A 25,723-nucleotide genomic window follows, 5' to 3' on the forward strand; every position below is an offset into this window, starting at 1 on the left:
TGTTGATATCAGCAAAAGTAAATTTAGTATACTTTAGTTAATGAAATTAAAACTCTTTCACGGACATATTTAAAATTATTAACTTCTGGTTTCTCATATGCTGTTTGCATGATAAGCACTAAAGACACATAAACCCTTGAATCAATGAACCTCTGTGTGTGTATTTAATAGGACACTTTCTATCTAATGGAATGAATCATTCTTGGAAAAAATAGAGCTATTTAAGAATTTTTTTTGTCATGTTCCTAAGTTTTAGTATTTTTTCCTAATGTGTCATATCAAGCCCCCTTTTTCTAGTTTTTGCTTTCCTAGCAATTTTTCTGTTATATTTTTGGCAAGTGAAGAATCACACAGCATTCAACTTTTCAGAGGCCAAAGAAATGATAGTCTTATTTTTTTATTTCTTTTTGCACACCTATCATGCCATGATTTCATAGGGAATGGGTTCCAGCAGCTCAGGCTCCTTCCCAGGGGTTCTCACAAAGTTTGCCTCTCTAGGAAGAGCAGGCTGGCGCTTCGGCTGAACCCACTCCTTCTCTTTGGCTTCCTTTTTCTTCTGATCATTTTCTTTCACACGTTTCAGGGAGCCATCTCGGCTCTCAGAGTGCTTAATGTGCTTGATGCGAACATTAATTCTCTTTGCAAGAATCTTGCCCTTTACTTGTGTGTTTACAACAATGTCAACTGCATGCTGGGTAACATCATAGACTCTTCCAGTTTTGCCATGGTAACATTCTTGGGGCATTCCTTTTTGAACAGTGACCATCCCCTTGATGTCTACAATATCGCCTTTCTTGTAGATTCACATGTATGTGTCCAAAGGAACATCTCCATGCTTCCTAAAAGACCTAGAGAACATACAGCTTGTCCCTCTTCTCTTTCCCTTTGTGTTGGTCATTTTGGCGACTTACTGGAAGATGGTGCTTCTGACCCAGAAATGATAGTCTCATTACCTTTCCAAGAAAAAGAAGAAACTGGGCCTCCCCGGTGGCGCAGCGGTGGAGAGCTGGGTTGCCAAGCTGCCCGCGGCTTCTGCAGCCCTGGTTCGATCCCCGGCTGCTCCCCGGCCACCGGAGGAGGGTCCCGCATGGCGCGCAGACCTCTCCTGCCGCCCGCTGCTCCCCTCAGCAGTGTACTTCGTCATTCTGTCTGTTCTGCTCCCCGCTCTGGCTCTGGTGAATTCTCTCACCTTCCTGCACTTCTGACTGTACCCAGTGCTTGTATAAACAAAACAAACAAACAAATAAATAAATAAATAAAAAACATGCCTCTATTTAAAAAAAAAAAGAAAAAGAAGAAACTAATTCATGATGACATTTTGTTTCACATATTTGCTTGATTGTATTTTTATCAAACATCATGAATAATGGCTGGAAATGGGCACTTTTGGTTACCTATCGTGAAATTAATGATAAGATTTTCATCTACATAGCCTTGTGATTCTCATTGTTATTTAATTACATATTATTTAAGACCTTATTTCAAAGTATTTCCTAAGTCTGTGAAAGCAAAACAAAACTGGAAGCTGATGCAATTATTGGGTGTTGAATAATGTGCTATAAAGATTTATATAGACAGTTATGTGAGTGAAACCAACATGGAAGAAATCGCACTTACCTTGGGCCTAAGGATGATGGGAAAAAATATTTAGAGACAGAAAATGCTAGTAAGTCGAGCTTAAACTCATCACGTGGGTGTCAAGAGTGTGGCCGCCCCATCATGGCTGGTCATTTCCTCCACTGGGCTGACTGAATTCAATTCTTAAGCTAAAGATCATCAATACGCTTATATATTGAGACACAAGCACCTTTTGTCGAGTTCTTTCCTGAAACGTGTGCAAGAATTAACTGCCCCCCAACTTCCTTTAAGATGTATTCACATAGATAATGATACTGAAAACATAATCGGTCTTGGAGCTGTGCGAGCTTTCTGTTGGGAGTTTTGTATAGATCACTGAATTCAATATACATAAAAGCCTCAGGGGCGAGCTATTATTAATTAGACCCATTATAGAGAGAAGGCTATTTAAACCTAGAAAGATTATTAATAAATTTTCTCAAGTCACACATCCAACAGCTGCTACACGCCAGATTTGATCCTATAATCTCCATTCTTGGGGCCTGTGCCTTTTTGACTGTAGTGCTGTGACCTATGTCAGTTACTAAGAGTTGACTGTGATTATTGTCTTTGCGGCACACACAACATTAATTAGTTGATTCATAAACCTCCTACGTGTCTGGCACTACGCGTGAGAACGAGGAAGACTTCATGAGCAATAGACGTGGCTGCGGCCCTGTGGGGTTTTCCGCTTCTGGAAGAGATGACCACTAAGCGAACATATTCATTTACACTCAAAATGTGTAAAAAATGCCACCAGGAAAGAAGCAGATTGCTTCCAGATCGGATAACAGGAAATCGGAAGTCTTTCTTGATGAAAATTAATTTGAGCTGAGATCTGAGGCAGAGTTTAAAATGACCAGAAGCAGAAGGTTCTGGAGAGGGCAGCCAGTGAGAACAGCCTTTAAAGGACTTGAGAGAAGGTGACATTCTGGAATGTTCCATGAAGTCATATATCCAGTCTATGTGTCCTGCACAGAATTAGGAACAGGGTTTAGAAGGTGGTCTGAGGGTGGGTGACAGCGAGGTCCCCTGAGATTATGCTACATGCTTGCATTTCACCCTGGAAACCATTACGTGCATTTAGGAGTGGGTGGCAAATGGGATTTGTGTTTTTAAACCTTCACACTGGTGACATTGTAAAGAATAAAGGAGATAAAAACAGACGATTAAAAAGTCTAAGGTATTTTCATGTATCTAATAGACATAAGAATGTATGGAACTAAAATTCACAGGGGGCTCTGCCCTAAGAAGAATTATTTTGAAATAACTTGGCGTGTATGGATGCTAATTAAAATAAAGGCGGTTGTAAAGTAAGAACAGAAAAAGGGGTGGGCGTATCTAATTCCTGGGGATACCGGTGTTTAATGATAAGCAGACTAAAAAGCCTGACTCAACGTTGGAGGATGAGATTGGCCAACATGCTGGAAGAAAACATGATGATTTTTTTTCATAGCAAAATAGGACATGTTTAAGGAAAACTAGGAAGCGGTTAAAATGTGGAAAGCTGTTGAGACATCAAAGGAGACAGGAAGGGAAGAAGTAATTTGGATTGAATAATGCTGTGGCCATTGCTTCCCTTAGCGGGACCAGTTTTGACAGAGGTTTGGGGACGAAGCCAGCTTGGCAGGGAGTGTGGGGTGAGCACAAGGTGAAAAGAAATAGAGGAGAAAAGACCAACGTTTCCAAGATGTAAATCTTAGGAAGAGGATGGGAAATTGGACTGAGAGCTGAGAGAGGATGCCCATCAAAGTGTTTTTTGAAAGCTCTATGGGGGTGTGATAGGCTCAGAGTAAATGGCAGATGTTTAAAGTGTATTATGTGGCACAATTTGAATTATGCATGCCCTTGGGGATTCAGGGCTCTCAAGGTCACAGACAAAGTCACCAGTCCCCCAACTCCTTCTGCCCCTGTTGTATCCTTCGCTTGCATCCCCTTCGGACTTCGCCCATCTCAAGGAAGCTAATGAATCTGCTTCCTACGATGACAGGATTTTTATTTTTTTTTAAATATTTTTTTTTTTTATTTATACAAGCACTGGGGTACAGTCCAGAGGCGCGGGAGGGTGAGGGAATTCACCAGAGACAGAGTGGGGGCCAGAACAGGCAGAAGGACCGAGGTACACTGCTGAGGGGAGCAGCGGGCGAGGCAGGAGAGGTCTGTGCGCCATGTGGGTATCTCCCCGGCCGGCCGGGTATTGAACCCGCGCTGCAGAGGCTGCAGACAGCTTCACAGCGCTGTGCTCAGCCCGCTGCGCCCCCGGGGAGGCCCCAGGATTTTCATATTATGACAGTTTATGTAAAAAAAAAAACACTCAGTGCACTTCTGCTGTTATCTGACATTTATTTCACACAATTATTTTGAAAGTTGTGTTTTTATTTATAGCAAAGATCTTGTTCCTTCGTCGCTGGAGTAGTCATTTTTCCTTCCAGTCCCTTTAATTCTCGGAATTTCTTTTTGGATGTTCTTTTGCTACATCTTTAAGTTGATGAATTTTTCCAGTTGTATCCTAGGTCTGTCTTGGGTCCTACGTGCTGTGTTTCCTAAGGGTAGATGTTTCATGTTTTACATTCAAATGGGGTTCATGTCCCCAGTCTTTCTGTAACGTGCCCCCTCTTCCCCGTGATTTTTTGAGGACGTGGATACATTCAGCACTGTGTTAATGTCCTGTGCTGCTCAGCCCGTCTTCCGTGTCGTTCCTGAACTTGTTTCTTGGGGTTACGCATTCCTATTTGCCCATGTGTTTGCACACCTGGTAATTTTCCATTGGATGCTAGTATTCATTTTTCATTGAATACTTTATCTTTGGGATTCGGTGTCCTTTTGAACTGCAATATTGTCGTCTTCTGCTTACTCTGCTTTGCAGTTATCTAATATTTACTTTGGTCTGTCTCAATCTTGCTTTTAAACTTTGTTACATGGAAATAAAGGGCCTATTTTGCTCCCGATTGGAGGCAATACCTTCTGCCTGCTCTGCTCCGTGTCCCTTGAATTGAGATTTCATTGACTCTGGCTGGTGGGCACGAATATTCTCATCCATGCGCCCCTCTATGAGCTCCTCTCCCCAGGCTTGCCTGCATCACATGCATTTGCTGCTCAGCATCAGTTTTCAGTCCAAGGGCCCCTGGCCAGCCTGGCCCAGCTGTCACTGGACACCTTTCTTCTGCTGCGTCTCTGCCCTAACACACACTGTGCTCTGTGCCTGCCTCGATCCCCCTGACGCCAGAGTCTGGGATCACGGGCCTGTGTGCTGATGGCAACGCTGGAAAATGGTGGTTTCTTCCTTCCTGCGCCCTCCCTCTCCTTGTCTTCCCTCTGCTTCCCTCTTGTCTTTCTTTCTTTCCCTTCTTTTCTGTTCATAGCTGTTCCAGACAGGAGGGCGCACGCAAATGCTGTTTTTTATGACATTATGAGCTTGAAAGCCAGTGACAGCTTCTTACTTAGGATGTGCAAATGTTGACGATCTTGAGAGAAATGTTTCCTTCAGAATCTGCAGTTGTAGTTTTGGCGAGGTGTGTGTGTGTGTGTGTGTGTGTGTGTGTGTTCGTGCGTGCGTGCGCGCATGCACAATAACAATTAAAAAATCTGATTGCTAGAACTTTCTAGTATTCATGGCTATTTACACATAGTCTGAGCCTAGAGTTTTGAACTTACTACTCCATTTTGAATAGAACTAGAATATATGTTTGTACTTTAGATAGAAGCGACTGAAATGTTCAGTGTCTGCTACTTGGATTTGTGGAATGTTGTATTATTCTCCAGAAGAAAGTATATTTAATTGATTTTTTTCCCATGTATTACATTGTGAATTGCAGCAGCTGTTGACTTTGTTCACTGGATATTTAGAAATATTTTGATTTAGGAAATAATGTCAAACTTAAAGTTTCACATGCAACTAAAACAAATCTGAAACTCGTCAATTCTATGGAGGGGAAAACCAGCTATTCCTTTTCATTAAAATTGTGTCATTTACCCATTTAGGAAAATGGTTGTATTTCATCTCTGGAGAGTGTAGTACAAAACAAGTTTTTTAATTAGAAAAGGAATTTCTGTCTTACTCAACCTTGTGATGAGGAACAGCAACTTTGGTTTATCAAGTATTTATTTTACCTGTTTATAATTAGCACTTAGTGCTAACTTAATGTACTTTCTTTGTTTTAATATTGTGAAATATGCACCCTCAATGTAAACTGTTATCAAAAATACTTGAAAATACTTGAAACGTAATGACATAATTGCAGCATTTTATTTTCCATCCAACTTACTGTGTTCTAAATTGTAATTTGATACTTTTCATTGACATTCTTGTTCAGTTTTTTTCTAGTATTTACCATGAATTTCTTGCATGGACAAAGTCACCATCCTTTTATGTGAATTCCTTTGTTTCACTCATTAAAGCAGACCCTTTGGCTGACCTATTCCCTTTGGCTCACTTTGCTAAGAACTCAGTCACTTCTTAGCGTGTGTTTATCTTTCAAGTTTCTCAATCTTAAACATACTCGTATCTACACCAGACAGGATCAGCAACACATATTCTAATCTTCTTCTTCCTCATAACAAATACTCCCACATGGCTGGGAAATACAAGCATATATTTGGTCAGCAAAACTGTGTATTAGGTTAAATAAAATAAGCTATTGCCTTATTGGAAGAAGCATTTATTGTTGGAGACACACGTATATTGCATCAGAATGAATGGACTTTAGCTGAGTCCGACATGGGCTCATTTGACTGTATCAAGCACGGGGAAGACAAAGAAGCCGCGCTGGCAGCCGGACAGTATCTAGAAAGGGTGGACTTAGAAAAAGTCAATATACAAAGAAACGCCAAGAAAGCCAAGCCCCCGTCTCAGGCACCGAGGCCCATGGAGCAGGGGGGCGAAGATGGCTCGTGTGTGTATCACACCACCACACTTCCAGCCGCTTCTAGAGCATCTTCTGAGAATAATCTCTCAATCCCATTATTTAGCTATTTGACGAAATCCATTCTGCATACTGCTGTCAGATTAGTTCTTCCCAAATGCTCTTTTTTTTATGACATTATGAACTTGAAAACCAGTGATATCTTCTTACTTAGGATGTGCACATGTTGACAATCTTGAGAGAAATGTTTCCTTCAGAATCTGTGCAGTTGTAGTTTTGGCGAGGGGTGTGTGTGTGTGTGTGTGTGTGTGTGTGTGTGCGCATGTCTATGTCTGTGTATGCGTGTGCATGCACAATAACAATTAAAAATCTGATTGCTAGAACTTTCTAGTATTCATGGCTATTTATACATTGTCCGAGCCAATGTTTTTTAAATTCCTTTTTCCCTAAACAAGTTACTTTTCAAACTTCACATGCTTGCTCACAGATTCATTCATGGGTTGCCTTGAAAATGTATTGGCTGTTTTATCTTAGATAAGTCAAGTGACTGACGTAAGCCCAGTTTTCTATGGTAAATAATGGAGAGTAAACGGGACCTTCTGGCTTATTTTGGAGTTGAAATCAAGTGCATAAGGAAGATGTCTGCTAAAGTGGTTCCCGCTTATAAATTTTATTTCTATGCTCAAAGTAGAACTTAGCTAAATTTTAATCTAATTGCCATGTCATGCAGTGTGCAATCATCCCAACAGACTCAAGCAGCCTTTGGATCCGCCACAGCCACATTCTTATTGGACCTTCATACTGATGGCTGCTGGGTGCTTCCACCCAGGACCCTGCATCTCCGAGGCTGCGGAAGAAATGGGCTAGTCAGTTAATTATAGCTGTGATTACATAAGGAAAAAAAAATACGAAAGTAATAACTCACTTTTATGAGAAAAGTAAGACACAACGTCATTTCCTATTCTTGTATGTTCCTCTTTTCAAAAATCTTTCATGACTCAAAAAGTGCCTTTTGAACCGAGGAACTCCTCCCTCTTCTGAGGTGAATGTGGACACTGAGGTCCTGGGCGCTCCTACTACTGCTGTGGGCATGAGGGGACGTCCTCCAGGCCTTGAGTTCATTCATTCTTTTCACGGAAAGTTGTATTGAGTGCGAAAAGTAAATGGAAGTCATTTCTGGTTTAGTTTAGGAAATGAATAAAAGGTCCTCTTTTCCAGGAAATTACTCTCTTCTAAGGGAGAACAAAACATAACTGTTAAAAGTCTGGATTATTCTATGTACAAACAAAAAGAGCAGCCATGGAGAGAATGAGGCACATTGATAGAAAGGTGTCCGGGAGGAGAGACAGGTGGACAGAAAATGGAGGTTAAGAAGAAGGTCGTTTTCAGGAAGAAAATGATATGCAAATGTAGGCTGCCTTGGAAGAAATGTTTCATTCAGAAATGGTGGAGTTGCAGGGGTGATGATGATTCCACGATTCTGATCATCAGAGGTGGTTAAAGTGAAATCTAGGGTCACGTCACCTTAAAATCAAAATAGTAAAGACAGAGAAAATGATTCGCAGTATTTAATAGTATTATATGTATGACAACAATTGAAATTTTATTGGTAAAATATTTTAAGTGTACAAATACATATATTTTATTTAAAGAAGATATGTACCTTTTAATTTTAAAATAGTAGTCCATTTCCGAGTTTATGTTTTCTAGTTAAATTTTAAATGTTTCTCAAAACATCAATGCTTCATAAATTTTTGAAAATATTACCAGTCATTGAATTAGAGAAAAATTTTGGACATTTTTACATAGTCCACTTAAATTGCTTATTTCTCACCTAATTTTTCAACTTTTCAAACTTATTTCTCACCTAATTTTTCAACTTTTCAAACTCGCAGTAATTTTGGGATGTTGCCATCAAATTAATCTTTACTAGCTGGGTTGAATTGTCCATCTTTCACAAAATTCTCCATTCTTCCGTTATCATTAAGCCAATTAGTCTTGATTTCCCAGGGCCAATGCTTTCAATTAAATCTGTACTTTTAGGGCTATCTGTAAATAGCCCCCCCTTTTTTTTTTTTTGCAATCACCAACCCCCCCCCAAAACAGATGGTATCTTTTCTGAAATTATTATCCGCGTACTTAATATAATAGAACTTCAACTTTGCTTCTCATTTCTTCCTGTTGTCCTAGTTAACCAGTCATTTATATCTTCAAATATATAACTAATTTCATCAGATTCTGATTATTAATTCCCTGACTTGTCATTATCTTATAAAAACTAAAATAATGTTTCCTCAGTCTTTTATAACCTTATTAAAAAATTTTCTATGCCTGACTATGAATCTACTGTAGATTGATATAAATTAGCTACAAATAAATATAACCCTTATGTGGTTTTTTTTAAAATACAATATTTTCTAAATAAAGCATAAAATTCAGTGACTATGTGGACTTTATGATGTCTGATCTCTGTAGATACTGAGGCAATGAAAAGTGGTGACTCGATATTGAGAGTCAGATTTGACATTCTCTAGGATACAAGTGGTTAAAACATAAAAATTTAATACGCTGGGAACCAAAACAAGATTGTTGGATATAATTTTCAGCTTCTAGATCATTATTTCACAGAGCTCAATGCCAAGGTCTTCCTCTTCTTTAGTATACTAACTCAACAGGGAGGACACTGGCTTAGAATTTTAACAATGATATCAGAGTCGTGTTGGCCTCATAAAATGTTTGACGCAATTTCTTCTTGGTTTTTGGGAAGTATTTGGAAAGGAGATGTTTTCGTTGGTGTTTGATATCTTGCTAGAACTCAAGAGTGAGGGCCTCTGTTTCTGGACGTTTGCTTTTTGGGAGCTGTTGATGACTGTTTCAGTTTCTGGGCTTGTAAGGGGTGTGTTCCTGTTTTGTTTCTGAGTCAGTCTTGGATGGTGGCAGGCTTCTAAGAATTTGTCCCTGACTTCCAGGTGATGTGATTTATCGGCATACAGAAGTTCACCGTAGTCTCACAATGCCCTGTGTGACCTCTATAAGGAACCCTGTAGAAGTTATTCCTTTTTTGAGATCTTTATTATCATTGGTGTTTCGGTTATTGACGTTGATCCATTTGTCATTATCAAGTTAATCTCAATTTATTGGCTTTTAACATTTAGGGCTGCCTTTTCTCACCGTAATGTTAATGTATCCCTAAGCTCACTACCAAATGTTAGGAATGTGCATGCTCCTCATTTCAGAGCACCTCGTTTCTTTTGATGATTGAAGGATTCTGATCCATCACTATGTTTATTTCTCCATATTATGACGTTCAATAAATGCCTTGTTTTGCTTCCTCTGACATAGCCAGTTTCTTTCCATGGAAAATGTAGAAAATAATTTGTACTGATTTTACTTAATGCCCATATAATCTACTAATTATATGTCAAAATTTAAATTATACAAACAACACTTTCATTTCTAAAAGACATATAAGGTTAAAAAAATTTCAGTATGGTTTTCAAAATATTTACCCAGAATTTAAAATTTCAACCACATTTTGTTTATTTTATTTTATTTTATTGTTTTGAATAGGAATTTTAGGGTCCTGCATAGGATTTCTGGAACTTCTCTTTTATAAGCTTACAGGGTTATAGTCATATGGTATAACAGGCCTCCCCTGGTGGTGCAGTGGTTGAGCACTGGGCTGCGAAGCTGCCCGCAGCCTCTGCAGCACCAGTTCAATCCCGCTGGGCCAGGGTCCCACATGGCATGACAGAGGCTGCCCGCTGCTCCCCTCAGCAGTGTATTTCATCATTCTGCCTGTTCTGTTCCCCAATCTGGCTCCGGTGAATTCTCTCACCCTCCCGTGCTTCTGACTGTACCCAGTGCTTGCATAAATAAATAAATGAATGAATGAATGAATGAATGAATGAATGAATAAATCTTTGGGGAAAAAAAGGAGTAAAATACTCAGAATACCTTCCAATTGTATTTATTAGGAAACAATAGTAGATTTATTGCATTATTCATGTAAATGATATGTAGATTTTATTTATTTGAAAACAAATAACAAATTTTTGTGTAATGTCTAATAAAATTATTAATGACTTGTGGGAGAAATGATAACCACTTTTGCTTGGTCTATGGCATTCTCCATTTAATGTTTACTAATAGTTTAGCTGACATATAAAATTATATTAATTATATATTAATTATATTTCTGTACACTGAGAAAAGATCACTGTAATGTCCAGTTAACATCCTTCACCATCCATAGTTAGAATGTTCTCGTGATGATTGCTTTTCATATCTGCTCTCAGCAACTTTCTAATCCACAATACAGTATTAACTACCATCACTGTTAGCTTGCTTTTTTTTCCTCTTTAGATTCCACATACAGGGGAGATCATATGATATTTGTCTTTTGCTAACTTATTTTACTTAACATAATGCCTTCCAGATCTATCCATGATGTTACAAATGGCAGAATTTGATTCCTTTTTATGGGCCAAGTAATATTCTATTGTCTATTTCTTTATCTGTTCGTTGATGGGTGCTGAGGATGCTTCCATGTCTTGCCTATTATAAATAATGCTGCCATGAACATGAGGTTGTATTTATCTTACCATCCTCCCTAGCAAGAGAATTGCTACATGATATGGTTATTCTGCTTTTAATTCTGGGGGGAACCTCCTTTTTCCTAGTGTCTGCACCAATTTGCATTCCTATCAACAGTGCATTCACTTTCCTCCCATTTGTTACTATCTTTTTGAGAACAGCCATTCTAACAGATGGGAGGTGATTTCATTGCGGCTCTTTTTTCTTTTCCCTGATGATTAGTGATGTGAAAATCTTTTCATATACTAATAGTTTCCATTGCTAATGCATCTTCTTTTATCAAATGAAACTTAAAATGTTCTGAAGATTTTGCTAATGTGGTATAAATATACCCGTGTACCTGAAGAGAAACAAAGCAAACCACTGAGATGCTAACAGGACTAACGTTTAAAATATTCTGGAGTGCACTTCCACAATTGAACTTAAAATGTAACTCAAAGCATAAATGACTGCATGATTTTTAAAAGTAATTTTTATTTTATAGGACAGTTTTAGATTCACAGAAAAATCACAGAAAGTAGGATTTGCACACAGCTGGTTTCTACCATTAACATCTTAACATCTTACATTCATTGTAATGTTGGCATAAATTATTCACCGACATCCACACTCTAGCTGTAATTTCTTGATTTACCTGATGACATGGTTTGTGTCGGAACCAGGCTAGGGGCCACATTCCACATCGTGATCACGCTCCCTTGGCTTCTCTTGGCATTTCTTAGACTCCTTCATTTTTTGATGACCTTGACAGGCTTGAGGAAAATGGGTCAGATGCTGGTATTTGCTTGATGTTCTTGATGGGGGTTAGAGGTTTGGGGGAGGAAGACCATAGAGGTCAGATGCCATTTCCAGCACAGCCATCAAGGGCACATACTGGCAACAGGATTTATGACCCTCACGCAGACCGGGTCTCCCTGACTGAGGAGCATTTCTCCTGTTTGCAGTTCTGTTTTCTCCTCCTTCCCATGCTGTGCCCTTTGGAAGAAAGTCTGGGCGCACACACTGGTGGGGTACAGGGAATAGAGCTCTCCTCAGGCCCTGGAGGGTGGAGCACCCACAGCAATTGTTTGTAATTCCACGCAGGAAATTCTTCTCTTGTCACCATTAATCTATATCGATAGATGAAGTTGGGATGATTTGCATCTTCCAGCTCAAGAGAACTTTTAATTTAGTTGTTCTTTAATAGTCACTGGAAAAACATCTGGGCTTGGAGCAAATTTGGGTTCCTCAGGCTCGAGGTTGGGTTGCCTTGACATCTTTCTGAAGTTGTACACTTCTCATTAGAGGTTGTGCATTGTAGTTCTTTTTAGCTCACTGTTAGACGCCCCTCTGGTGTTGACTTCAGTGGTGAGGGAAGGGAATGTTCTGGAACCTAGTGATGATAGTTTCTCTTGCTTTGCTCTCCTTCCATGAGATGGGAAGCTAGAGGAGGCTGTAGCTGAGGCAATGCCTTCCCCCCACTTTGACTGTGTCTCCCCATGTTATACACTCTTCTCTAGTTGAAGAATGTAGCTGAAGAGGTAATTGCAAATTTGAGTATTGGGAACCTATGCAATATACTCTCAACCACAAGAGACTTATTGCTAAATTAATACTGCATTTGATAATGAAGCTGTTTCAGTGAAATTTATTTCTATCCTTTAAGATAGGTTGGCGCTAACAAAGCACTATAGCTTCTTTGGGTGAATATGGTCAGATGTGGTCAATTCTTCCATTTGATAGTTGCAGTTTCAAAGTGATCGGCAAAGTCGCTGTCAACTAAAGAGCCGTCACAGGGAATGAAGGCTGGCTTACACTGCTCCATTCAAGTGTCTTTCCAAGGAATTCAGTTTGGTTATAAACACTTATTGTATTAATATTTTTTAAAGAAAGGGATTTACATACTACATGAAAACCTGGATTTGAGTCGCTCAAAGCGCTCTATCAAATCTAAGAGAAAATGTGTTACTCTTAGTTAATTTCAGCTTGAAATTCTGTAGTAATTATTTCTGGCATTTTGGATGGGCTGAAACCTCCCTCCAGCTTTAAAGCTAATGACATGAAACCCCTTTCTGTCCCCAAAATGCTATATGACACATAATTATTTTAAGTGTTTAAAATTCAAATGACTGTTATTTTAGAATTCTATGAAACTCCTTGTGATAATTAGAGATCTGTCTAGAGCAAAGTGACTGCGTATCTAACTATCAGTTTTGGAAGAGGCAACGGGCGTGCAAATTGGCAGTGACTTCTTCCTCTGCTTCTGCCCGTCTCCAGGTTGTAGCATCTGCATCTGGAGGTGGGTTTGAGCAATGTCAACCCCAACTTCATCTTTCCTGTTTCTTTACAAAATTTGACTTTCATGGAAACAACAAACAGGAAAGGGATTTTGAACTGCAAAGTATTTGCAAACTTGGGCAACATTCATGCTTTGAGATGCATGAATTTGAGCCCTGGCTATTACTATTCAGCGCTGTGACTTTTGGCAAGTTACTCAGTCATCCTGTGTCTTTGTAAAATTGGGATAATACCTTATTTTATTTTATAAAAGTTGGATTAATATATAAAGTAAACTGCACACCCTGAAGATAGCCGGTATTTATGCATGCCAATATTGTTAGGTACTGGTGTAATATTCATAATACATAATTAGAATTCATCAAACATGGTGCCGCATTCACATCGAGTTTATTTACAAGGAGTCCCATCCCGTAGCACAATTGCTTTAGAGGGTCAAAAAGAAAAACTGCGATGAAGCAATCTTATTTTAGGATCTGTCAGAACCAATATGGGAGATCACTGCTTGACCAAAAAAATTTAATCAGCTTTCCAATTCAGTCCTTCATCTTTCTATACACGGGGACCTTACTTCCTAGCCACAACTGATTTTTGGAAATATGACAGTATCTTGATATTTTCTATTTGAAATAGAGATTAAAATATTCAGCAATCAAAATACGAGTCATTTTCATCTGATGCCTTTGTTAGCGGAGGGTCTCGCCTTCCAGCTAGCCAGGCTGTGAATCCAGCCTTCGGAGAGTTAAACTGTCAGAAGGCGTGAGACAGGTTAGCATATCCTGACAACCAGAGTAGAAGTGACTTTTCTAATATGGTATTTTTTTATCGAGTGTATCGGTATGTCCCATATGGATGCGTATGATCGAGGGGTACAGGCCCGCCTGTCCTCAGGAGGCTGTGTCCACCCACCCTCCCACCAAGGGCCATCTCATTCGGCCACCACAAACCAGGGGCCTGATTTCTGTGTTCTTCTGAGACGCTTGTTCCCAGCAGTGATGCAAGTGCTGCTGCGTTCAGGACTTTCCACGTCTTGCCCCAATTAGATCCTCAAAGGCTCACTTCATAGATCCACTTTGCAGGACACCGGTCATTCCTGTCAGCGAGTCTCTGAAGCCGGGACACGCAGAAGCTGGTCCAGGGCTCTGGCTTAGTCGTGGGTCCTGCCTGTGGTCAGTACCTCTGACACCCGGGACCCCCGCTGGAGGTGGGCTCTGCTTTTCTTGACCACTGCTTGTTGGTACCTTTTTTTTTTTTTTTTTAAATTTTCCTGCCATTCTCAGAGAAGGACAGCTTTTGCAATAAACTAGTGAGCATCTTTACGACGCGGGGCCTGAGGGAAGAAGGCATGCCGTAATCTTTTCATAATCTGATTCTGCAGCACACACAGCAGCTTGAAATCCTAAGCCACTGAGGGTGGCCGCTTCATCCCCTCCGGGACTCTGGTGTGGCGAGGGAACCAGCGCCTCCCGCTGGTGTGGGCACTTTGGATCAAGACAGCTTCAGCTGATGGCTTGTAATGAAGAAGCCACAGCTCAAGGGCCTCTCCGAGCTCCTGTGAGGAGAGAAGAGAGTGTTCTAGACCCCAGGTATTGTCAACGTGGATACAGAAAGTATCATCTTAGGATGTCTTTGAAAAATATCCAAGCCTGGGCCTCCCCGGTGGTGCAGCGGTTGAGCGCTGGGTTGCGAAGCTGCCCGCAGCCTCTGAGGCACCAGTTCGATCCCCGGCTGCTCCCCGGCCACCGAGGAGGGTCCCACATGGCGCGCAGACCTCTCCTGCCGCCCGCTGCTCCCCTCAGCAGTGTACTTTGGTCCTTCTGCCTGCTCTGCTCCCTGCTCTGGCTCTGGTGAATTCTCTCACCCTCCCGTGCTTCTGACTGTACCCAGTGCTTGTATAAATAAAAATAAAGCAAATAAATCTTTAAAAAAAAAAAAAAAAGAAAAATATCCAAGCCAGGGGTCTGGCTCCAAAAATTCTTATTAGCTGGAGGTAGATGGGACCTGGAAACTGGGATTTAAAAATTCTGGGCCTCCCTGGTGGCACAGGGGTTAAAGACAGCTCTATCAAGCTATCAGCGGACACTGCAGCACGAGTTCGATCCCCAGCCAGGGAGCTACCCCCATGGCACAGCAGACCTCTCCTGTCTCCCCGCTGCTCCCCTCAGCAGTGTATCTCAGTGGATCTGCCTGTTCTGTTCCCCACTGTCTCTGTGAATCCTCTTACCCCTGCACCTCTGGCCTACACCCCAGTTCTTGAATGCATAAATAAATAAATCTTTAAAAAATTAAAGTAAGAATCATTCTCGTACTCATGGGTTTTAGAATGCATCCACTGTGACCAAATACCACCCAGTACTAAAGAGGCCTCTTTCCATCGCTTCCGAGTGCCCAGAGCGCCACATGGAGGCCCCTCCCTCCCCACAGGATGCTGTGCATTTTGATAAACAGCAGTCATGATGGACAACATGGAAATTGCTTATTCATATGATATCACTGCTGACTTTGGTTGTTTTTTTTTTTCTTCTGATGAGCACAACTGACTTTTGAAGCAGGAAAGGCCTGCCGTTAACCCTATTATTTACAGTCTCTGTGATTCGCCAGCAGAGTCTAACACTTGCTGAGTCAAATGGTGCCTGGAGAAGTGTTTGTCATGTACTTTCTCTGCTTGGTCTCTTTATGTGGAGTGAATGTACCCAATAGAAATAAAATCTGATGAACCAGGACCCAGAGTCCTTTTTCTTTGCATCCCAGGCAGCTGATGCTTTGGTTAACATTGCACACTATTGTTTTCAATGTTAGAACTTTCGAAATTAAAACTGAAAAGATCCTTCTCTGGACATTATAAGAATAGTTAACATATATACATGTGGTTGACATCAGTGAGGTTCTCATGGAAGCTTAGCTGCTACAGGCATCTGGTGTTTTACCTACGCCTGTGCCCGGGGTGTGTACAGGGGGGGCTGCAGGCCCTGAAAGTAATGACAGACGCCAGTTGCGAGGTGTCTGGCTGGGTGACTCTCTTCTTTAAGATGAATTCACACTTGCTGCACTTATGAGTCAATTTTATTTCATGCTCTATTACAGGATAAGAAATTGGTAGAAGTAAAGTTATTCCTTGTTATTTTTATTTCAATAACACAAAATGTCAGTTGGGTTTATTAAAGTAAACAACCTGAGATAGGCACTAGGGAGGGGGAGGAGCAGGAGGTGGAGAGGAGAGAACAGGGGCGGAGAGGCAGAGAGGGTGGTGACACCTGCAGTAGCCTTGGAGATGGGAAAACAGGGTGACCACACCTGAGGGGAGAAATCCTGTACCGTGAAACAATAAACAAGGATGTTTAAAAACAAACATTCAAAAACCAAAGGTGTCTATAGGATTAAAAAAAAAAGAAAAAGAACCAGGAGCCATGGTTTTCAAATGAAGTGCAAGGCTTTTTCACCTGCACCCCGCCTTTCTCGAATGTCTAGCTGGATATGTGCACCAGCTGTCGCCCGTCACCCCAGCCCCTTATTTGATACGCTGTGTGTGCAGACATCCCAGAGGACTGCTGTCCTAAGGAGACAGTCGTGGCCTCCACGGAGAGAGGGGTGACACCTGTGGAGAAAGAGGCAGAGATTTTGGCCTGAAATCCGGGTCTGCCTCCCGCCGCAGGTGCCTGGACCAGAGGGGGCCTCTGAGCCCCGGGGAGGCACCGGCAGCCCAGGCCCTGCTGCAGCACTCGCGTCTCCAGAACTGAGAGAACACGGTTCTGTTTTCGGACCCCCAGTTTGTGGTACTTTGTTCTGGCAGCCCTCGAAGCATTTTATTTCTCTTTTTATTACTTAGACTCTTTATTCCTTTGCTTTCACTTTGCTAGGGGTGCTTTTCAGTAATGGATTCCTGCTGGTGACGGATGCTGTTCTCCGGTGGGCATCCAGCTCTCTGCCACCCACTCCCAGCACTCAGCTGTTCACGGCACATACCTTTATTACACCCCTTATCATAATAGGCTTTTATTGTTTATTTATGCTTACTCCCCTTTGCTGAAATATTCAGAAACTAGAATGTATCTGCTTTTGATTCTTTGTTTACCTAGAATCGCTCCTGGTGCCTTGCATATAGAAGAATTTCATGAAAGGTTTATGAATTAGAATTGCCTTTTGGTTTTAGTAACTGTAGTCATGACTGAGTATTGCTTCTAGAGCTTCTTTGTAATGCAAATTCTGTAATACTTAGGAATATTGAAAACTTGCAGGAAAATGTGTTGGGCAAATATGGGAAGTGAATTTATTTCCCTAATAGTCTGTAAATTTTCAGACTAGAAGCCAGTGCCTTGTATCATTAAACTTTTCACATTAAATGATTTTTTTCCTGTCTGAATATTTGCCATAAGATTTCTCTTTAGGAATAATACATATATTTGAAAATTAGATTTTATCATGTTCAGCGTTTTATGTATCACATTTTAAAATGGATAAATTATTAGTAGAAACTTCTGGGGCCATCTAAAATTGGAGTATCACTTCATGAGTTACTTTTGTACTTATTTTTACACTCAGTGGAAAAATAGCAACCCAAAGATATTTAATATAATAGTAGGTAATATAGAATATTCCATATTTATCATTTATGTTACTAAAACTGGTTGGATAATGATAACTTTTTCGATAGTTATTGATAGTAGCAAGTAGATACCCGTTATAGGGTTATGTAGTGATGTACTTAGGCAATGATATTCTCTGGCAGATCCGAATCCTGGGTGACAAGAGGGAACATTTTGATGCACTCAACCTTCCAGTAAACACCATGGAATGTGCTGGAGTTGTGTTCAGTATACAGAAGAGTTGGGATTTTTGTCAACAGTTGATGGAATTTGTGAAGACTTGAAGGTCAGGGTACCTTGTGCCTCTGGCTAGAAGGTTGTTTGCTAGTTGTTCATCTAGCTGAGTTTGATGACATAAATAAAGCAACCATCCAACTGAGTTCTTGGAGCTGAAGCTTCCTCAGATAAATTAACTTCCATTTTATATTGCAAAAGTAACACCAGACGCTCAGGGTTACCCAGGAGCACCTGCTGTGTGGGATGGGGTGAGAGGGAGGCAGCCCCGCAAGAGGGAATGTGAACGTGGTGGTGAAGCTGGTGCTGAGGGCAGTGACCTCATGGAGAAATCAGGAAAGAAACTGCCGGGGAGGCCTGAGTGGGAAGCTGCCGTCCACCACTGCGGAGCAGAGAGGAACGAAAGAGTGTCCCCGGGACCTGGAGAGGGCGCCAGCATTGAACTTGTTGGGTTGTTTCACTGAGAAAGAAAGCTTGGAGGAAGAAAACACCAAGTTTTTTTTTTTTTTTTTAAGATTATTTATTTATTTATACAAGATTGATTGATTGATTTATACAAGCACTGGGTACAGTCAGAAGCGCAGGAGGGTGAGAGAATTCACCAGAGCCAGAGCGGGGAGCAGAGCAGGCAGAAGGACCGAAGTACACTGCTGAGGGGAGCAGCGGGCGGCAGGAGAGGTCTGCGCGCCATGTGGGACCCTCCTCTGGTGGCCGGGGAGCAGCCGGGGATCGAACTGGTGCTGCAGAGGCTGCGGGCAGCTTCGCAACCCAGCGCTCAACCACTGCGCCACCAGGGAGGCCCGAAAACACCAAGTTTTTACTTGTTATCTCTCCCAATGGTATGTGAAGTTTATGAGAACAGAAATTCTATTCATCACACATTGTAAAGTCTCAAAACAGGGTCAGGAGCAAGACAAATATTTATCAAACACGTGCATTTAATGGGAAAATGCCTTTTCCATTCAGAACAGTATAAAATGTAATAATATGAACATATTTAATTTAGCAAGTTATTTGTAGAGACAAAATTGAAATTCATTCTTAGGTAGGACACAAAATCATGTACTCAGAGTGTGGGTGAAAGGGTTTGTATGGGGCTTTTGAGGAAAGAGGGGACAGTGGGAATAATGGGTCACAACTTCTCCAAAATCACACGCTCACAGGCAGAGTGAACATCCTCAAAGCACAGCTGGAACACGCTGCCCCCTACCACTACTGGCTCAAGTCTCTATCCGTGTGACTATGGTGTTAAGGTGCATTAAAATTCGACTATGAAATGTTATTCAATGTCTTCTGAAGGCACTAAATCCGTGGCTCACACATTTTTACTAGAAATGATCTACTCAAAAAGAAAGACTATTTTTATACATTTTTAATCCAGAAGACATGCTGTTTTATTAATTAGTGTACAAAGAATTGTTAGGTTAGATGATTATGTTCAATTAAGTATAATGAATATAATTAATGTAGTTGCTGTTTTAGGTTCTTGAGTTAATAGTGTCATTACATGCTGCTGTTTCTGTTGTGGTGCTGATTATTGTTATAATAAGGCCCAGACTACAATGTCAGGAAAGCTAACATTTTATTCTCTTAGAGCAATTTTACATATAGACATACTTATATATAATTTTCTAAGGTATTTTTTATTTTAGAAATCGATACATATATAATTTATTTTGGGGTTGTCATTTAAATAGCAGATCATAACTCAAACCTGTGATACGATGATAACTTTTGAAGTCATTACATTAACCACCTTAAAAATGTTTCTTTATCTATTCTGACAGAACACTTTTCAAATGAAATGTATCAAGATAAGCTCAAAAGACAAGCTTCCACACCTTTTTATCACCTGAAATCGGAAAACTCGTTCATTGGCGTTCCCATACACTTTTCTTAAGCATCTTTGATGTGCTGAATATTTAAAATAAGGTGATTTTTCCTTCCGCAACACTTCAATATTTTACTTTCATGTAAAAACAATTTCTGTAATATTCACCATCAATAACAATGCACAATACAATTTTATAATGATTATAATGTTTTCCCATCCACTGGTTGTACAGGTGACACTAATGAATATTTAATTACTGATAAACGAAAATACTTATAGCTTTCAGCAGTGCTGTAAGGAGCACACGATCTACATTTTCCTGGATGTTGGTAGTAGAAATACCATAATTAAATAAAATGCTTTTAACATATTAGGAAGCTGTTGTTTATTCGAAGCTATACCTATATTATGTTACATTGGAGGAATGTGAAGGAATTATTAAGTTATTTTTTATGTTTCCATTTTGAATAGGAAATGCATAATTCAATGTGTTTTATTTTCTGTCATTTTAGGCACCGAAGCCGGCAAGCCGCTTGACTTCCGTTATGTGAGTTAACTGAAGTTTCCACTTATAAATGTTGGAAAGAATAAGATACTCCATAAATATTTATTTGCTTAGTTAAAAAAATCATTTTGACACCATTTTTCTACTAGTAAACATTTGTAGTTTTCTGCCTCCCACCCATGTATGTTCCTTGACGGTTGAAGTTTGAGTTTCCTTAGCATCCGATTTTACCTTTTAATTTTTGAGAGCTGGGGAGGACTTTTCCTCTGGGCCGAGTCAACATGATGGGTCGTGGGGGTTCATCTACCAGCAGGCCTTTCCCTACTGGGAGGAGAGGCTATTTCTTTTGGTCTGCTTTCAACAAAAAGAGTCAGTGCAAATTAGGGGTGAGAGCTTCATTTGAAAGACATTTGGTGCAGCATTTTGAAAAGGCGTTGTATTTAAATCAGCTTTTCTCATAGGTAAATACCCACTCCGGTCTGCACTACCATTTTAGTCCTGAAAAACACATCTTCTGTTCTCAGCGTACAGTGAGGTCTGGTGCTGGCATATTGAGCTTCCATTACAGAGCCCTGCAGAGTCGGGGGTTGAAGCAGAAATCGTTTTCAATCAGATGTGGAGGCTGGAAGTCCCGCATCCATATATTTGTTTCCCTGTACTTTATTCTGTATTGTTCTCTTTTTCCAATTTTATTATTCTCTATCCAGCTCTGTCTAATCTGATGTTCAATAACAATTTTACTTAAAAATGTATGTGGATGTGTGTGTGTTTAGGTGTTGCTCCTGGGAACACTGCAGGTCTTTTCCCTCATAAATTAAACCTCTTGAGTTAGCCCAGTAAATTCAGATTCTAATCTGATTCTCTTTGGTGCAGTTTTACTTATATATTTATTTTTCGAATCGATTTATCTCACCCTAAGATTAGCTTTGTATGTGGTATTCTCCAATCCATCTCCTTTCATCCAGAGATCAGGCACCTGGATCCCATCTATTCCCTGATGGCATGTGGCAACATCTTTGCTTAAAAATACTCCTAAAACCACATTCCATTGTTTTTATGGTCTCTGTTTTTTTTCATATCTACATATCAGAAAACATATTAAATTATTTCATCCAACATTTTGTTTTATATAATCAATCTTCCACATCTGATTTTATCTAAATCATATTGATGCTATAAAATTTTTAATACCTCTAGAATATATAATTTTAATGTCCCTTCTAATTCCCTACAATTTATGATGCTTTCACTTTTGGTAACTCGTCATTAATATATAATTAATTGCATATGGTATAAAATAACTACTTTAAGAATTCAAGTGTACATAAATAGCAAAACAAAGACCAATTTCTTATAGTTAGTCTAAATTATTAATGTGTGGATTCATTCACTATAAATGTTTGCTTCCCTCATCTTTACCCACCCTACCCATAAAAACAATAATGGGTTTTTCTTACACTGGAAGGAACGCCTTATTAGGCTCCATGATACAAAATAATTCTCAAATAAAGCAATAACCTCTTAACTTGATGTCTTACCTATCAACATGGAAATGATTATAATCTGTTGAGTCTTGAAAACAGTACTCATGTTTACTTGGTGAATGTACAAATTAGCTATTTTCTGAAATACTTTCAACAGGATACATATAAAATGGCATTATGTGAATGTTAATGAAAAGGCTACTAAAAGTCAATGTGTTAATTTTAGGGGGATCTTAATTTTTGGTCCTTAAGCCCAATTAAATTGGGTACAATATTAATTTCATCTTGTGATGGCTCTTCAATATTAATTTTTCTGTATTATTCACACCATATTAACATTCCGTACATGAAGAAACTGCCTGCACAGTAACCAGAAGAGCGTGTCTCCTGCTAGGGGCTCACTCAGCGGTGTTTTCTACATTTCCCTTTCTCTCCTCTGTGCTTCTCCTCCTTCCTTTCTTCTGCTCCTGTCTCTTTCTCGCAAAATAGGTTCTCTGTGACTGGATCTCATCAGCCTTTCTTGTCACCTAATTTCTTGCTCATTTCAGACTTTTTTTCTCTGAACCACCAAGATCCTCCTTTCGCCATCGAAAGCCATGGCCAAGGAGTGACCAGCACCGCTTCGCAGTCACGCCACGTTCCCTGTGGCTCGCCACGCGTCTCCAGAGAAATTGTATTCTGTGAACCTCACTTGGAAACTGTCCTGTCTTGATCTCAAAAATTACCTTGCAAACAACTTTATTCTTTGTTCCTTTAGCCGAGCCCTATACCTAGAGGTGCTTTATGTATTATCAATGGTGCTAAGGGCTGAATGCGTGTGTCCCCTCTCAAGGTGATAACATTGAGGGGGGCCTTTGGGACCTGATTATGTCATGAAGACTAAGCCCCCGGGCTTGGGACTAGAGCTCTCCCAGGAGACTCAGTGATGTCCTGTCCCCTCCCAGCATGGGAAGACACTGAAAAACAAGCCATTGAGGCAAAGGGATGTGGACCCTCGCTGGACACAGAATGTGTCGGCATTTTGATTCCAAACCTCTCAGCTGTCAAAATGTGAGGACTGCAATTCCGTTGCTTCTGTGCCACATAGTCTGGTATCTTGTTACAGAACTAAGATGGTCAGGTAACAATGGTTGAATGTTTTCCCTAAACTCTATTCTTTAGCTTCCTCACTGTACTTACAACTATTTTCCTATTCTAATGCAAAAACATGAAACCAGTTATTGCCTCTAAACTAATGTTTGGATAGCACTTTATAATTTTATAAAACAATCTCAAGTATATTATTTCAACTTCCTATGGGAGATAGAATTATCCATATCTTACACTGAAACAGGCAATGAAAAAGTTTAAATGATTTATCTAAGAAAATAAAACAAAATTCCAAAGATGACTGGAGAAGTATTTACCTAGTGCAGTTCCTGGTCTACTTTAGATGATTAATAAATGCTTGCTGCGTGAATAAAATAGTAAGACAGAGGTAAGTTGAGATCAAAACTCTTTGCTTGTTAACTGTGTGATCACACGTGATTTCCTTGAGCAATATCAGCCTCTGTTTCATTATCAAAAACTGAAAACAGTAGTGTCTTTTTAAAATAATTGTTATGGCCATTAAACAGAATAACCTAGGCATAACTAACACTGCCAATTTAGCTTTCTTCCTCTTTTATCTAAAGATGAAAGTCAAGTGTTTGCTGTGGCAGGAGAAACGCCAACCTGCAGAATTCTGGATCCTATCCTTTACTGAGACCAGGTATTTTATTTCTCTGCGACCTTCTTTTTTTATCTCTGCAAATTGTGTTACTTATCACCTTCGAAGTGAGGACAAAGTATGGAGCTTCAGGTGGTAAAATAGGACCACATTTGCATTTTTCAGGTTGTACATATGTGTTTGTTCTAATGTCCATTTCTGTCAAGTGGCTTTGAAAAGTTAAAATTTAATTTTTTAATTTAATTTATAATCCATTTAAAAGTTGGCTGATTTAATAAAAGATCTGCCCACACAACATGCATTCCTGTAGAGAACTGGAGACAGAGTCATGAGAGAAACTAAACTCCCCACACGCGAAGGCCATTTGGGGAATGTCAAGGTCTTCCCTCCAGGGTGTGCCCTCCTCTGGCATCTGTGCAAACAGCCCTGGTCTGGGAGGCGGACGCATCCGACAGTTTCTATAGAGACCACTCTGGTGCAAGAATCCTTTTCTCTTGTTTGATCTTGCCCATCATTCTTAAGCTTCAGACACTCCTACCTAATTATTTCTTCCTTTGTGCTTAGAGCAAAATCAGCTCCATGCTGAACAGTTGAGATCTCCTCTTGGTGGCTGCTTTCCGAGCCCGGGTTTCCGGGGCTGCTCTCCAGCCTCCGTGCCAGAGCCGCCAGCTCTCTGCTCCCTCGGGAGCATGGTTTTCTGCACATCATAGCGGGGAGCCTGCCCAGGGTGGACACATCCTGACGTCTGTCCCTGCTTGGGTGGCTGGTACCTGAGTAAACAATTGTCTGCTTATCAAAATGATACACGATTTAACTTATTTTTATCAGTCAACTCATTATTACTACTGACTGCCCAATCTTTGCTGGACACCTGCAGGCTCTTCTTTCATGCAGCACATACATGACTTACATGCCTGAGTAAGACATTCTTCAACATTTTCTTTAGTGCTTATTGTGTGCCGCGTACTGACCACACACCAGGCATGCAGAGATAAGGAAGACCATGTTCTTTCCTGAAAGTGCCAACAATCCGTTAAAGTCTTTTCATTTTGTTGTTTTAAGATAGATTTGTGGTTCTGACAACAAAGAAAGGGCATGTAAATGACCTATTAACCTAGTTTTTTACACTGGAGGGAAATGATTTGCATTAAGTAATGCACACAGTCAGACGAACAATACTTTTGACAAGGTTATCAAACCCAAAATGTCCATTCTTTCACTGCTGAATTAATTCTAGGAGGTCAAATTTTATCTGTGGATACAGATAAAATTATCCATGTTGCTGATAAACTAAGAGTTTAACTTGAGGTGTTAACGCCTCAACGCCTCATTGCAACGCCATGATGTGACCCTACGTGTGGCCCTTCATCTCGCGCTCAGCCTGCGCGGTGGAAATCAAGCGTAAGTCAGTATGTCTTAGAAATTAAACATCTTCACAATTTGTCATGAATGAAATGGAGTCGACTGCCTTTCTGATGGTGCTAATATTAGATTACTCTTGCAAATTAAAAAAATATAATTCCAAGGTGCTAACATTTCTAGAGAGATCGTAGGGAGAGTGATGTGAAGTGAAATTCCCCAAGTCTCTGCTCTGCAATACTAACGCACTGAATGCAGGCCTCATTATAAACAGCTCAATGGCATTCATCCTTTCGCTCTTGATTTTCTTAAAGTAAGGGCCAAAAGTTTTTTTTATTGGGGAACCGAAATGTAAGGCTTTCCCCCGACACCTTCCTTGGATAGAGGCTGTGCAGAAGGTTTTTGATCTGCTGCCAAGACAAAGTTGCTCATTTAATAATCCTCTTACCCGTTGTCTAGCAAGTGAGAGAGGTAGATCCCTCTGCCTCCATCCGCTGCCTTTTATTTTATTATTTCTGTGCCACCTAAGGAACTTCCTATGAGCGTTTCTCCTTCCATTTCTCAGTTAGATGTCCACATAGTAAACGGAACCAAGCCATCAGTCCTGAGTCCGGCCTTGGCATGAGGACAGAAACCCTATCTCCACGTTGGATGGTGAGACTCA

The 25,723-nt window shown here is 40.3% G+C and overlaps 1 pseudogene across 1 annotated transcript; it reads right to left on the minus strand.

Annotated features, from left to right (window-relative positions):
* Positions 1-212: 212 nt before the first annotated feature.
* Positions 213-1,216, minus strand: LOC311179260 (large ribosomal subunit protein eL21-like; annotated as a pseudogene). Its single transcript has one exon. The product of its transcript is annotated as a large ribosomal subunit protein eL21-like (transcript).
* Positions 1,217-25,723: the final 24,507 nt, after the last annotated feature.

This window comes from Talpa europaea, assembly GCF_964194135.1.
Source record: "Talpa europaea genome assembly, chromosome: 10".
NCBI classification, from domain to species: domain Eukaryota; kingdom Metazoa; phylum Chordata; class Mammalia; order Eulipotyphla; family Talpidae; genus Talpa; species Talpa europaea.